This window comes from Falco cherrug, chromosome 10 (assembly GCF_023634085.1).
Source record: "Falco cherrug isolate bFalChe1 chromosome 10, bFalChe1.pri, whole genome shotgun sequence".
Taxonomy (NCBI): Eukaryota; Metazoa; Chordata; class Aves; order Falconiformes; family Falconidae; genus Falco; species Falco cherrug.
The window spans coordinates 15,085,233-15,099,022 of NC_073706.1; the positions used below are offsets into that span (position 1 = coordinate 15,085,233).

A 13,790-nucleotide genomic window follows, 5' to 3' on the forward strand; every position below is an offset into this window, starting at 1 on the left:
CACTCAGGCTATTATGTCCAGCATGCTCTACTGCCTGCCTCGTCGAGCTCATTTCATTATGGAATTCACTCACCAAGGAATCCATCTCTTGGTGAATGGAGCCGTATTTAGGAGGCAATACCTGGCCTATGTTTGTATCTGAATCCGTCTATTCATACGTCCCCAAGACAAGACAGATGTCCCAATGACCCGTTCTCAGAGCTTCCAAGGATAAATCAGGTTTCAGATTAGAAATGCACCTGCTATGCATTTACTTCCATCAAAGCAATGGATTGCTTCGCCACAGGAAACTACAGTCAGGAAAGAGAGGAGATGGAGGTGAACCTGCCCTGCCTCTGAATTTATTGCCATTGGAGTTGCAGGTCACGCTGCCCAGCACACTGCTGGGACCCAGCTGTGCCCACTCTGAGTACACCAACTGCGTGGATCTGTTTTAACCACCCCGAAGCCAACAAGCACCTGCAGAGCTTCTCTCTTCCTCCCTCCCTGGGAGATCAGTTCTCACACAGAGGTAACATTGACGCTGCCTTCTCTGGCCTCACACATCAAACCTCTGGGGAGTTCCCCCTGGTGCCTCTCTGATCCGGAATGTTCAAAAGGGTGTTCTGCTGGGCGTGAAGGAAAAACCCTCCAGAAGAGAGGAAGAGCATAGATTCATAGAACCACAGAATCATTTAGGTTGGAAAAGACCTTTAAGATCATCAAGTCCAACTGTTAATCTAGGACTGTCAAGATCACCACAAAACCACATCCTAAGCACTGTATCTACACATTTTTGGAACATGATGATTCTGCCACCTCCCTGGGCAGCCTTCTCCGGGATGGAGAAGAGCCACAAACAGCTTTCAGAGGAAACAACGCCTGGAAGAAAAAGCAACACAGAGGCTGAGCCAGCTCCCATGGCCATGGGCAGCTACTCCTCCTGGGCCTGCAAGGCAGAGCAGCACTCCCACACCAGTCAGCCATGGGGTGACAGGCAGGAGGTCCCCCAGCCTTGCAGGCCAACAGCCACCAGCTCTTGGAGATGTTCAGCTGGCTCATGTAGCTTTCTTGGCACACCCAAAGGATGCTTTTCCCATTTCATGCTTCTCTTGTTTCCATTCTTCCAAAGAGCCACAGCTGAGCCACAGCAGTTGAGTCCAGGTTTATGCAACAGGAGCGTGTTGCCTCCTGCAGACTCCCAGAAGCAACACGGAGAAGCTGGGCTGACATCCCCAGCCAGCACGGGTGCTTCCAGAGCCTCCAGCTTCCCTTCAAAAATGGCAAAATTCCCTCGTCATCCAAGAGGCCATCCAGGTAGAAACATGCAAGGAGGCACTGGAAACCTGGCTCAGCACCAGCCATCTCAGTGTCATCCAGCCCAATGCCACTGATTTCCAGAGGCTGGGACTTTCCCAAGCACCCGGCGCTTCCCAAAGGGTGGCCCCAGCACAGCATGCAGAAGCTGGTGAGCAGGAGCCATCAGCGGCATGCAACAATGCTGTCCTGTGAATGCTGACTGAGCCACGCATCTTTATCCAGCTCTCCAAGCAAAAGATGTCTCTTTTCTAGAGCCTTACAGCAAAACATTAAAGTCTCTAGCCCTACAGAAATGGTAAAATGATGAGCAAGATGAGAAAAAAAGCAGATTGGACAGGTGAAAAGAGCACGGGGAAAGCAACTGAGAAAGTGGCACCATTTTTGTTCAGTCCCCAAACATCAGTCCTTTCATCAGACACCTCCAGCTCGCCCTAGCTGAGACAGGAGCCATTCTGCAGCCAGGGCAAAATGGAGCTGTCTCAAACAGCACAGATGTGTTGCTGAAGCAATAGGGACAAAAAAGGTGACATTTCTAGCACTTCATCCCTTGCACTCAGTCATTTGCGATGGGCTGTCTTGCAGGACCACACAGGCAGCACTGTCTAAGAGCAGGGGTGACCCTCTCCCAGCCCACGAGCCCCAGTAGTATTAAAATTAACCTCCTACTTTGGAAATAGTTAAACATGGCATTGAAACATGTTTATACTGAAATTACTTTTCTCAGTTTAAAAAGATGTGTCCATTTAAGAGAAAGAGGGAGAAAAAAGGACAACAACACCCTCCAAGTGGAACCAGACACTTCTTCTGGGGAGCTGGGAGCTGCTGTGTATTACAGTGAAATGAACTGTTCTCCATTTTGCCTGAAAAGCCCCAAACACAGCAAATATTTTAGATTTCAACTCAACCCAAAATGAATTTTCCCCCGAATATTTTTAGTTCAGTTACGGCTCAAGGAAACTTGCTCTTCGCTCCTCTCTGCTGTTCCCAACTCAAAGAGTTCAAAAAAATCTCTCAAATGCAGATTTTTATCACCAAAGGGGTCTGTGTTGGGTTGGCAAAAGTAGGGGAGAAATGGACCCAGCACTGAAGCGGCAAAGGTACAGTGGTAAGAAAAGCAACACCAAAGCAAAGCAGCCCAGGGCTAATCCTGGAGCCACAGTGCAAACCCAGGAGCCTGTCCCAGCCATGGGCTTCGCAAGGGCTTGGCCGAAGTCCCCAAGACACCAGCCCTCTCCTGCTGCAGGCAGCGGAGCAGCACCAGCAGAAGCCTCAGGCCAAGCACCTTGGACACAAAGCGCTTTTTGGGCTCTTGTTCAGGCTTGAGCCCAGACTTCAGACATGTTCCAGATACAGAGCAGTGAAGTAACACAACAGTCCTCCTCCTCTTCCTCCTTCAGCTTGCAATGCCCATTGTCCCTAAAGGACAGATATTCCAGCAGGCTCCTTTGGTCCTTTGTCCCCATCCCATAAGCTGAAACACCCCCAGGCCCCAGCAGCCCCTTCCCCTGCCCCCTCCAGCTGTGCTGCCCCTCCACACACCCTCCGCTTGCAGTAGGAGCTGCATACTCCTTTTGGCCATTCACTGCCGGTTCCCATCCCATACATTCCCTCCCATTTAGAGATACTGTCAGTTGAAAGTCAGAGCTCAGATGTTTGTTATTTCTAATGTAATTCCAAGCCAAAATACAAGGCAGCACTATTTAGTCTTTGCCTCCGCTCTCATCGCTGAAGTATGGCAGCTGAGTCAGCACTCTGCATTACCCATGGCGCGTTCCCCACAGACGGCAAACTCTTAACTCTTCCAGCAGCTCCTAGATATTTTTACTGTCTATTGCTTTTTTGCCTCTGTTTATTTTTTGAGCTGAAATAAGCAGAGTGATGGGAAAAAGAAATCTCCTGCAGAGCATTGCATCAGAGACCAGATTCCCATAAGGATTAATTTCAGTGGAAAAAGCAAGACCTTCATTTTTCAGCAGGGTGAACTCAGCAAGGGCTGAGCCATAGATCCCCAGCACAGCAGAGCTGGTTTTCCATGTTGAGCACCTGTTGGACCATCCTTTGTTCTGGCCTCCCTGCCAGCACCTTCCTGATGACACTGACACCCTCCTAGGTCCAGTTTCTTCTCCTGGCGGTGTGAGCCTGTACTGTCCATGGCGTTGGCTGGAAGATGAGTGGGGATGGATGGACACCACTCAGCTCCCCATTGCTGGGCAGCATCTGCCATCCTTCCTGCAGACATCACCCCTGCCTGAGCTGTATCCCAGCCCTCGTTCATGCCTGGTGTGGCTCCTGGCTTTGGAAGACAAGGGGAAGCTCTCCGCATCCAGCCCTGTCCTTCCATATGAACAGGCTCTGGCCACCACAAATTGCCCTACAAGCAGCAGAGCAAGGGACCAGAGGGAGCCATCCTGGAGCAAGCTGTGTTGCTTTGCCTTCATACAAAGCACGAGAGAGCAACCTCCAGAGCACTTTCCTGGAAGATAACGTAATGCTTAACAAGGAACCTTGCTTTTTTATTATTATTATCTGTGTTATATGTCAGAAGAGCCAGGTCACTTTTGACTCACACTAAGTGAGCTGCCTGAGCAGCAGAACTGGCTCTTGTGACTGATGAATGTGTCTTACTTAGTGCTCACATCTGTGAACGAGGTGCTAATGCTAAGTAACATCCTGCAGCAATTTGTGCATTAGGAAGCTGGAGAACATTAGCAGAAACTTCCCTACTCTTGTCTCAGGAAAGGGAAGAGCTTTGGCAGGCTGGGACAGACGTGAGAGCCCATTAGCCTACTTCTCCTTTACTTAAAAGACTATAAAGGGGAGCTTGGGGGCTCTTAAGCAGAGGTATTTGTGTCAAGATACAATCAGAAGATCTTGTTGATTCAGATAATCACTAAAGATGCTTCAAGCGCAGACCCCAGATAGCCAAGAAAGCCCTACCCTGACTGGTTTGGGCTTACTTCAGCTGTCCTGGTGCTGGTCAGACAGGTCACCGCAGGGGTGTGAGTGGCTCTGGGCAGGCAAAGCTGACCCAAGGAGCACACCTGCCCACGCCATGGTACCCTTCCCCAGCTGGAGACAGGCAGACCCACAGCCCCTCTCCAGGCTGGCACTGCAGGAACATTTTGGGGATTTGGGAATGTATGGGAATTTCCCATCCAACATTTTTACTGACTTCTGGGGTGGCATCACACAGCCCAAAGTCAAGTTCTCCGAAAGTGGGATTGCGTCACTGACTTGTGTCTCCAAGCAACTGTGCTGTGTTATGTGCTGCAAAGCAAACTGCCCATGGCCCAGCAGCTATTTTTAACCCCAAGCAGGCCATGGCCATAGGACAAATTCCAAGGAAAAACAAATACCTGACGCTGCTTTTGCTGTGCCATAGCCGATACCCACTGATGACAGAGAAAATGTGGAGAAATCCCAGCTGGGAGGATCTGCAGAATGAAGAAAGAGCACAGCTCACCAGCAGTAAGGTTGTGTTACTGTTTCCATCCTTAAATCTCAGAGAAATCAATAAAACCTTCCTGAACTGAACCTTTCCCCAGGAGATAACAGAAAGGATCACAGCAAAAGGTGTAGACGTGCCTTTTCTGCAGCCACTTTAAAACCGTCCTTCATCTGGAATGCTCACCTGGGAAGGCAGCTCTTGCAAGAGCTGCAATGAGGCACATGGCATGGGGGCTCAGAGAGCTGCTGCGAACATCGGTGCACGGGGACGCACATCAGCACCGGCACGGGGGAGCTGGGGATGAGCTGCTTTAGAAATAAGCTCTTCACATGTCAGTGTAAAACTCCTGTTGACACATACCTGCCTTGCTCCTGCCAGATGAGAACAAGGAGCTGCTTTTATCCTTCTGTGTGAGCAGAGATGAGGCTGGAACCCAGCACCAATAAATTAATGGAAAGAGAGTTGCCTTTGCCTTCAGAGGCGCTGCAGATCTCAGTAGGCTCATCACAGCTTTCTGCTGTTGCCTAAATGAATATTCAGCTGACAGGGAAATTGCAAAGATGGGCTCTACCGACACCTTTCCAGGACACCATGGCAGCTCTGCCCTGATTCTGCAGTGTCCCCTTTGCAACAAGCTGCCTTGAGGCTGCTCCAGAGCCATTCTGCAGCATGCCACATTGGTAGAAACAACCTCCTCACCACCCACCGTGGGGGACCAGATCCAGGAGTCCAGCCAGCTCTGGACCCTCCATCATTTCATTAATGCCCATCAGTGCAGCAAGCCCCTGTTGACAGCAGGAACCCTGGGGCAGAAGCCAGCTTCCCAGCCTCGCTCTGTTCACATTCACAGGCAACAGCTCTACCCCCAGCTTGCTGCCCTGAAGCTGTCTCCCATTGCCAATCCCCATTTAGTGGCTTATTTAACCTCTGGGATAGCTGTGCTCCTGCAGCTGTAAGGAAAAGCCATGTCCTCTGTGCTTGGGGCCAGGACTGTTTATTTGTACTTGAAATCCCATCCCTTTGCTGGTCCATCCCAAACCTGGGCAGCGCAGTGGGCTGGCAGGGATACAGCATGCTGCTGCCAGCAGCCTGTGACAGCACCATGTCTCCCAGCCTCCTGACCAGGTACCACCAGGCACAGCTGGGCAGCCCTCAAGTCAAGTCCCAGACTGGGGAAATACTCTGCCCTGTCCAACCACCAGCCTCCTCCCTGCTCACAGGTAGGGTGTTTTCCCATTTGTGCTAGTTAATAGGACCTTGGCTCAAATGCCAGCAGCCTGATGGTCTAGCGATGATGAGAAGAGGAACCAACAAAGCTGCCTCTGAATTATTATTAAGAAATAATTGCCAAGATTGGCACCAAGACACAAGGGCTGAGAAGGGCTGCAGCTCCAGCAGCCGGCACAGCCAACAGGGAAGCAAGGGGAGGCAGCCGGTGGCTGTGGGCATGAGGGCAGCCCAGAGGGGTGAGGCAGGAGAAGCAGGAGAGATGGGAAAGCAACGCCTGAAGCAGCACCCAAGCAGATGCAAACTGGCCCATCCTTTTGTTGAGGCCAAAAAAGGGATATTGCAGCAAGCGGAGGGAGATGTGATGAAAGAGCAGGTGGGAGTTTTAGCTTTAGGAAAGGCTTAGTGAGGTTATGCAAGCCCTTGAGGTGGCCAGGAAATGAAGATGCAGTAGGAGGCAGAAGAAGACAACAGCACTCAGATTCTGGCAGAGGAGCAGTGCCCTGGCGTTGCTGAGCTCAGGGAAACACTCAGCTGAGAAGGAGCAGTTAAAAGCTCTCATTTTGGCACGTTGTGCTTGAGCGGGTGGTGAGACATTCACGAGATGTCAGAGAGCTCCTCTGAGACACGAATTTGGACAGGGAGAGAGCCCGGAGCAGGGATGCATGCCTCTGAGTCATCACCATAGAGATGGTATTCGAGTGTAGTTGCAATGAGATTACCCAGAGACACAGCGCGGAAGGAGGGGCACGGCTCTGTGAACTCCCACTGCAAATGAGCATCTGACAACAGTCCAGCATTAGCCACCGAGGGGGACAACAGGTGGCCAGAACTGGGACACCAGGCAAGGCTCAGAGCCAGACCACAGCTACGGCCCTGCCTCACCTCCAGAGCACAGTTTGGGCCCACTTCAGAAGATGTCCATCTCTCCTCCATTGGCCACACAGGAAATCTGCATCCCCAAACCATTAGACACCAAACTCAAGCACTTCAAAGGGGACAGAGCTGAGCTTCAGTCCTCCCCCTGTGCAAAACAGGGGGAACCCCAGGCTCACACCCCACAGGGGAGCCACAGGGAAAAACCCCAAGATAGTGAAGTGACCACTGGGGTCAGGGTGAGGGGGAAGAGGGACCTCAGAGCACTGCCAAAACAGCTACGGTGAAGTGACAGCAGCTCCGTGGCCACTCAGCTGGGAACTGGAACCCCACATGGAGCACAGCTGATGGAGAGACTGAGACCTCTTGGCCTCCTCCTGCCGTATTGTCCTCTCTGATCTCCAGGACTTGGAAGAGCCATGTCTTCTCCCCCCCCAGGCAGGGGTAGGAAGAAGGGTGCATATGGTGCTCCGGGCATTGCACCCAAGCATTTTGCCCCCAGGCTTCATTGCCCCAAGCTGTGGTTAGTCCTGGAGAGTCTGACCAGAAGGTGGCAGGCTCAACTCGTCCGTGGGCGACGGCTCTTCTGCAGGAGGGTCTGGCCTTGGGACAAAATCACTGGTAACACAGCTCTAACCCATCACCTCAAAAGGAAACCAGAGCATTCAAGCACTGGAGGAAGAGGGAAAAAAAGAGACTGTTTGAGCTGCTCTGAAAAGCAACCACAACTTGGGAGAGCCGTTCCTGCAATCAAGGCCGGCGCGTATCAGGGACACAGTCGTGCCCAACACCAGGGCTAGTGTGTGGAGAACGGCCAAGCTGGTATCGTAGGAGACTGTTTCTCTCTGTTCCCATTTCAGATAACTAACATGAATCAATGGAGAGGAGCAATACGTCTGCATTTCCAGCTGTCCCTCCCCACCCCTGGCGTTCTGGTCCCTGGGAGAGCATTTGAAAAATCGCAATCGCTATAATTAGAAGTAACACTCACTTTCCAAGAGGAAACTGTGCAAAAGGTTGACTTCCTCTTTAATGCCATTTCTACTCGTTAACAGCTACATATCTGCAGCTCCAATGGTGAGGGGGTTTGCAGAGCAGCAGTCTGGATCGCTAACAAGAAATAAAGAGTTTCCTCCCACTTAGACGGGGACTACTGGCTCCAGGCGCGAGACACCAGGTGCGAGGACACAGAGGAGACCCGATTCTCTGTCTTCTCTCTTTGCAAAGTGCAGAGGCCAGAGGCATGTTCAGTTACTCGTTATCTCATCACTATTATGCATTACCCCCCAAGGCTAATTAACACTGCTGTATACAGCACTGGCTTGGGAATGCCAGACTTAGGGAACTTCATTGCTAGAGCTTTCAACAGAGCTACAAGTCACAAGCAAGCTCCTTGTGATTCCATACAAGGAAATATTCACAACATACAATAAAAATAGCCTCCATCACTACACGTTATAATCACATCAGGGAGTTTCCAATCTCTGCAGTAATAAATGATGCCCTCCCTCCTCACCAAAGCATTCACCCAGAGCACTTTGCAAACACTGATTAACCCTCCTGACACCCAAGGATGGGCTGCGGCAACTATGGCACGGACCGCAGTCAGCAAAAAAGCATGGCAGGGAGTCAGTAGCAAAGCCTGGACTCCACATCCATTTTCTCTTCTCCAATAATCTCAGTAACACAAGGCAGGTTTACAGTGTGCCTTGCCCTTTCCAATCTTTCTGAGACCTCAAGACCAAAAGAAACTGTTCCATTTTCTCCCATTCAGAGTTATTTTTGTGCTGAGCCCAGGAACTTGTGATGGATAAAAGCACCTCCAGAAAGGTGGTCAGCCTTAACTCAGAATTACCAAGAGGTAAGGAAATTCCCCACTCCCCTTGGCAGAGTGCTCCAGTGGTTAAATCTCTTGCTATGCAAAATGTTTGTCTTTAATTTCAATTCATCTGCTTTTTGCATCCAGATGTTTGTCCTTACGAAGCCTTACTCTGCCGTATTATAGAGCTACCTACTTCTGTGCAACGTTATTCAAGCACACAATCAAATCTTTTTGATAAGCTAAAGGCAAAGGGCACTTTCATCTCTTGCTGCAGAAAGACACCAGACTAGTTACTGGAAATGCTCCTCCAGCCATGGCAGCTCACGATGATGGTGCCTTGGGAATTTCTGCAATGCGCTTTTTCACTCAGACCCCCCAGACCCTCATTAAATTCACCCAACAAACTCAGGTTCTCTTTTAAACCACCGCTGACACGAAGGGCCTTTCAGCAGCCATGGTTTACTTAATGGTTTACTTTACACGATGGTTTACTTAAAACAGAATTAGGCTCAGTTCATTTATCTATAAAAATCCCTTAAAAATAATTTTCCCAAACTTTTTCAAACAAGTAATCGGGCCACATTTTTTTACTCATTTAAATCCAGCCTCCGAAGTCAGATGTGCCACCCCCATGTTGTTTGTCGCCTTTGACCTCCTCCGCAATGCCAGAATTAGATGTGTGTGTGACAGCCCAAGTTGCTGGTTCCTCCTGCCTCCTCCCAAACACATCTGCAAGGCAACAGGAGTTTCTATGGAAGCCGTGGCTCCCATACAAGGCAAATGCTCCCAGGAGCGAAGGACAGCTGGAAAGGCTTGACCAAGTAAGAGATTTACTTGGCTGAGCATCATTTAGTTCTGTACAACGGGGCGGGGGGGGGGGGGGGGGGACGGGGACAAAATACAATTGGGTCACCTAAAAAAGCGAACTATCATCTTGTGTTGCTTGTTTCCAAAGGGCACTTGAGTTTCTGCAAATGTCACGCTCATCCCCAGACAAGTAGGGAAGAAACTCTATCTGGTGGTAAGTTAAATGTCTTCCCTTGTCCCACCCACTTCAGAGGGAAGAGTGCCTTGGTGGCTAAGTTCCTCCACCAAACCTGCAGGTGTTTGCTTCATGGGTTGTACCGCACCCTTACAGCAAACCTGCATCGCCAGGTGTCGGCAGGTACAGGCTCCTCTGCAGCGAGGCTGAGCATCAGTTTGTGCCCACCACTGGGCAGGACCCCGGGGAAACTCAGGTCACTCCACACACGCCTGTGCAGACCTGGCCTCATAGTGTTTTGAAAGAGAAAGGTGATTGCACATGTCAGGCTGATTAGAAGGTGATAGATAGACAGGCAGTCAGGCAGGCTGCCTCTTAAATAGTCTTCATATTTTTCCCATGACATCTGTCTGCAAGAGTTTAAATTACGATTCTTACTTACAGCTTTGAAAGGATTTAAAATGCTTAAATCCCTGTTAAAAACTAACCAACCAAAGCTTGGCTGAATACTACATTTTTAAATCCACAATGAAAGCAGTGCACCCGATTTTAAGGGCTGCAGAGCTCTCATGGAAATACCCTGCAAACACTAAGCTCCTCCTAATGACCAGCCTGCTCTACAAGTGGTTTGGTGCCAGATTTGGATCCCAGCTATATCACAGCTATGCTGAAGTGGGTCCACCAAAACTCCCCCCTCCTTCTACATGAAGGGTCAGAGCCTGGGTGTGCAGTTGTCCTGTTTTGAGACACTACACCAGTAATAACTTTGATGTAGAGGGCCCAGATGCTGGCAGTGATATGGGAGACATCATTTAGCTACCTCTCACCACCGTGAGTGCAGGGAGAGAGCAGCAAGTCCCAGAGCTAAATGCTTTCAGCAGGACAAGCTGCTGCTGCTCCCCAAGCAAAACAGCCATACAGCCCATGTGCTCTGCTTCCCCTACACCTAACTGCGGCAGCACGATGCTCCTGCAGTGCCTCACATCTTCCTAACATGACTAAGCAATGCTGGGGTGCTCTCCAGCTGCAGCCGGGTCCAGAGGGCGTCCGTCTGAGCAGGAAGCAGGAGGGTCTGCAGCAAGCCAGAGTAGCCCTGCCAGTCCCCCCATGCCCAGACACAAGGGGGACGTTGCAGGCGAGGCAGGTTCCCAAGGCTATCACTAGCCCAGGCCTTTGGAAAAGCCCAATTTGTAGCACAAACTACAGACAATGAAGTCCCAGGGGAGACCTCCAGTTCCCGTTAGTCTTTATTTATCATTCTCTTTAAAGACAGCCAGTTTAACTTCCACCTTCCAATGCTGAGCACAGCCCACTGTCTGCAGGAACTGCACTGCTCACAGGCAAGCCCCAAACTTCCCAGCTTCTGCCCAAAACCCGAAGCGCGGCCAGAGCACAAGCAAACGCAACGCCACAGCAGCTCTGAGACCATCACCCTGCCCATCGCCTGTACTCATGCCCTTCACTTGCTCTAGTGCTGCACCATGGGAGAGGAAGCTCCATTCTGGTTTACCTAGGACTGTTGTGCTTTGATGGGGAGTTACAGAGGTGGATCTACCAAGAAGGGTGAAAAACGGGACAGGGGTCCACCCTTGCCAGTGGCAGTGCCCTGGGCGATACACGGGGACATCCCCACCACAGGGACATCCCCGCCGGAGGAACATGATGGCTGCCAGATGCAGTGCCTGTTCCCCATCCAGCCTACAGCTGGATCTCATTGCCTGGGAAAGGCTTCTGACTTCTGACTATTCTGTTTATTCTGCTAAAGACCATAATCATTCTGCTAATTGTTTGGGTTTGTTTGGGTTTTTTTAGCAAGCTCCTATTTTTGTGAGCCCATGTGCTGCGCTCCCTCTGCTGGCAGGCTCACTTGGGCTGGAGGAGAGGATGCTGAGGAACGGGAAAAACAAATCCCTGCTCCAAGTGCCTGCAGAAAGTCACACCACAAACCCTTCCCAGGGCCCTGGCTTTGCTAAATGTACGTGTTAAGACCTGAGAGTGGCATTATTTTGCCATATTTATTCCTTACAGCCTGGTTATGCTGAGACTTGTCAATAAAAAGAAATGGGTGGCTTCGTAAAACTCGGGTAATGTTTGCTTTAGATGGAGAAACCCTTACACTTGAAAGTCACGGCAACAGCAGCAACAGGCTTGTATTGCTGATGCTGGTTTTGAGCTGTGGTGTTCAAAGGAAGACCCTCCGCATGAGTAATTACACCCATATCAAATTGTGAGCAAAAACATGAAAGCAGATCTTAAAAATCTTGATTACAGAAACCCTCCTGAAGGGCAGGAAGCATCTCCCCAGGAGAAATAAGGGGATGCTTCAGAAAGGCGCTTTCACAAGCCTTGTGCCAGGAAGCATGCTTCACAGCAGAATCTCAATGGCATGTTCCCCAACTTCAGGCTGCATGATTGTTTCATGTATGTGACAGGCAACCATTAAACACACCACGGATGGCTCATTGCCACTGTAAGCAGCAGCTCTGACACACCTCACACTTCTCTGCCCCGTCGCACAGCCCAAGTGCGGCCGACCCTTAGAGCCCAGCACCACGACTCAGTCCAACAGCTGGAAGCAACATGCATGGGAAGTGTTAAAAACATTGCCAGTGGATTGACGGATATTTGGGGGTGGGAGCAGGACCTGAGGGTCAAGCTCTTCCTCAGGACTAAATCAGTCTTAAGCTTGCAGCATTATGCTATCCTAAAAATGACCCCACTGCATCCTGTTTTCCTGTAGGGTCCTTATTTTCTTTGATAATTTGAGCAAAGCCCCATGCAAGAAAATCTCTTACGCTTCAAAGAGCGTTTCTCAGGCATGAAACTGCTATTGAGAGCCTTGGAGCCGCCTCCCCTTTCTAGAAAGCTGGTGAACAGGATTAAGCCCAGGTCTTGCAGCATTTACAGTGCTACTTTCATCATCAGAGGGGCAGAGAAATCTTTTGATGGCCATTAGTATAAGCCAGCAGCCAAGTCATTAAGCTAAGAGTAGGGGAGTTGATCATCAACCCCATTCAGCAGGAAAGTTAGGCAATGGTAAGGGCAGTCTTAAAATCAGCCAAATAAAAGGCAAGACATCCCCCCCCCCCCGTATAAATAACTTTCTTGCTAAAACCATTAATAAACATCGCACATTGTGTCAATTTCTGAAGGTCGAACCAATCTTTTTTCCTAGTGGAAACTTACAGAGATTTCTGAGCTGCATTTTAGGCCTAAATGTGCTTCTTTAACGAGTGCAATTTTACATCTGCTCAGGTAAAATGCATTGTTGTTCATGCGCTTTCTTCCATGGTTTTATTATACCTATTTGGCTGATGATGCTCAGCTAAAAGAAATGAAAGAACCTGGGAAATAGAAATGGAGCTCCTGGAGGTTATCTGTCTTCATAATAAAAAACCCAAAACCAGACATATGAAGCAACATACTTCAGCACTTGTTTACTGAGATTTCACTGTACACCTTTTCCCAATATAAAAAGCACACTTGAAGTAACATAAAAAAACACCTTAATTCTTCTGCTAGACAAGCCATTTGCTTCCAGCTATAACACGCAGAGGAAAAACAAGATGGCTGTGAACTGCCCAAAGGGATACAAAGTCTCCCCGACACAGCCACCCTGCTCCAGAGCCTCTTAGTGAAATTACCCCCCAGCTGAGGCACGGAGCAGAGAGTCAAGAATATTAAACACAGCCCAGGCCCGCACGTGGGAGCCGCTGGGGGAAACCTCTCGAAGAAACACCAGTATGCAGTAAATTAAATCATAAAGTGGCTCTTACCTCTGTCAGCAATGAGGGGGCAGCAGAGAGAGTGACAGATGAGAAAAACTCACACTAGTTCACCCATGAAAATAATGATAATTATGAAATAATTATCTCAGCTAAATACCAAGAGAGGCCCAACCGGAGGTGGGCCACCACACTGGGGCCTGCAGAGCACTTGAGGGGCGGCCTGCCCTGGCTGAGCCCAGAAATGTTCATCAGTGTTATTACCAGGGTTACGCTAAAGGCTCCAGGGGAGCACCTGGGACAGGGCCAGCGGGGCAGGCCGGCTGACCAGGCACCACACAACACCAAACCCAGCTTCGCCCCAGAGCCCACCGCCATCTTCCCCACGCCGCCGCCATTTCCCCCCGCCCC

General features: G+C 50.1%; 1 protein-coding gene across 1 annotated transcript in view; it reads right to left on the minus strand.

Moving 5' to 3' along the window:
- The window catches only part of OPRL1 (opioid related nociceptin receptor 1), a 95,571-nt gene extending 81,795 nt beyond the window's left edge, over positions 1-13,776 (minus strand). The window contains exon 1 of the mRNA XM_055722463.1: positions 13,431-13,776. The gene's annotated coding sequence lies outside the window, so the exon portion shown is untranslated. The remainder of the gene's footprint in view (positions 1-13,430) is intronic.
- Between the last annotated feature and the right edge of the window lie 14 nt (positions 13,777-13,790).